This window comes from Trachymyrmex septentrionalis, unplaced genomic scaffold, assembly GCF_001594115.1.
Source record: "Trachymyrmex septentrionalis isolate Tsep2-gDNA-1 unplaced genomic scaffold, Tsep1.0 scaffold210, whole genome shotgun sequence".
NCBI classification, from domain to species: domain Eukaryota; kingdom Metazoa; phylum Arthropoda; class Insecta; order Hymenoptera; family Formicidae; genus Trachymyrmex; species Trachymyrmex septentrionalis.
In genome coordinates this window covers 179,774-181,099 of record NW_017305289.1, presented here as the reverse complement: position 1 = coordinate 181,099, position 1,326 = coordinate 179,774, and the positions used below count along the sequence as shown (strand labels likewise).

The 1,326-nt window shown below is 39.4% G+C and overlaps 2 protein-coding genes across 6 annotated transcripts in view; one reads left to right on the top strand and one right to left on the bottom strand.

Moving 5' to 3' along the window:
• The window catches only part of LOC108748120, a 7,333-nt gene extending 6,500 nt beyond the window's left edge, over positions 1–833 (bottom strand). The window contains exon 1 of one of the 3 annotated variants that reach the window (XM_018486133.1): positions 500–833. The gene's annotated coding sequence lies outside the window, so the exon portion shown is untranslated. Of the gene's footprint in view, positions 1–400; positions 417–499 lie in introns of those variants that run through there. The other 2 variants (XM_018486134.1, XM_018486135.1) reach the window with 2 other exon arrangements.
• A 166-nt stretch (positions 834–999) lies between these two features.
• The window catches only part of LOC108748112 (LDLR chaperone boca), a 7,739-nt gene continuing 7,412 nt past the window's right edge, over positions 1,000–1,326 (top strand). Inside the window, exons 1-2 of one of the 3 annotated variants that reach the window (XM_018486120.1) lie at positions 1,014–1,102; positions 1,217–1,292. The gene's annotated coding sequence lies outside the window, so the exon portion shown is untranslated. Of the gene's footprint in view, positions 1,293–1,326 lie in introns of all 3 variants that reach the window. The other 2 variants (XM_018486119.1, XM_018486118.1) reach the window with 2 other exon arrangements.

Sequence of the window (1,326 nt, the reverse complement as noted above, 5' to 3'; positions counted from 1 at the left end):
ACATTTACAATTTCATTAGTTAATATTTAATGAATTTATTCACTTTTATAATTTTCATCTCACTTCAAAGTACATAACTGAGCCCAAGATACACAGTCAACCTCCAGCTCCAGGCCTATTAACGTATGCATGTGTGCGCACGCATATACACAACATACACACACATATATATATATATATATATATATATATGTGTGTATACATAAACATGTTTATATAATAATATACTTCAAATATTAATAAGTTCATGTATGGTGTAATCTATTTTAATATACGATGATAGTATATAATTTCTACAAGTAGAGTTTGCCAATGCGTATTTAGCGTCATTAAGATCCTAATTACTGACAGCTTTCACTGGTAAACAACGTCATTATCATTGAGAAAAACAGTTGTTTACATTTCTATTTATCGTTCCTCGTTATAAATAAGTAAATTCACGCAATCGTCGCCCCCCAAAGGTATCGTTGTAGTCCTAAGTGAATTGCGTAAACCGTACCGCTTGGAGGTTATGCTTGTCTTGCGATCGCGAGTCAGGACGAGGAGATAAGGCGGGATAGCTGGAGTGCATACTTGCTCGTGTAGCATAAATACGCGCCCAACGGGCGCTTTTGTTTTTCCCTTTTGAGAGAAGTGCGTCGCATCGGTATTCAACATTCACCAGGCTTGCGACAACAAACGACATAACATCGCATGGCACAGAGCACAACGGGACTCTAAAGTCTGAAGTTTAACTTGGACCGCCTGGACCTGGACTAGAAGTCCTACGTGCTCGTATACTGCATACAGACTACAGTTCGTTACAGTTCACCACCGTTGTAATCAACTGCAGACAGTGCAGGACTGCAGGACTGACAGCCAACCAGCAAGGGCAGCAAGGCAGCGATATTGGTTATACGCTTGTCACGTCCGCAACAACTTCATTTTTCTTGTCCAATAATTATTTTTGAACAGACTTGCTACAGGCCAGCAGACCTATTCTGTAACTTTTAATGCAAATTTCGTTACCATTATAACGCCGCTGCGCAGTTTTTTTTACCATGATGAAAGAGCTGCGCAGCAGCGTTAAGATAATAACGAAATTTGCGTTGAGAGTTACAAGGTTTGTGTTCGCATCGCAACTGCTTCGAATTAATCCAGAGAGTATTTGGATCATAAGTAAGGTGGAGCAGTTGCATTCATGTGCTCCAATGTTCAGTGACACGAATGAATTTAGGACAAGTAAGCATGTCACCTAATTTAATCGGTGAGATCACTCGAAAAGATCGGACATGTGTCTCGTTTCGTTTCAGGTATTTTATGTTATCTCGATTATTTGAAAAGCAA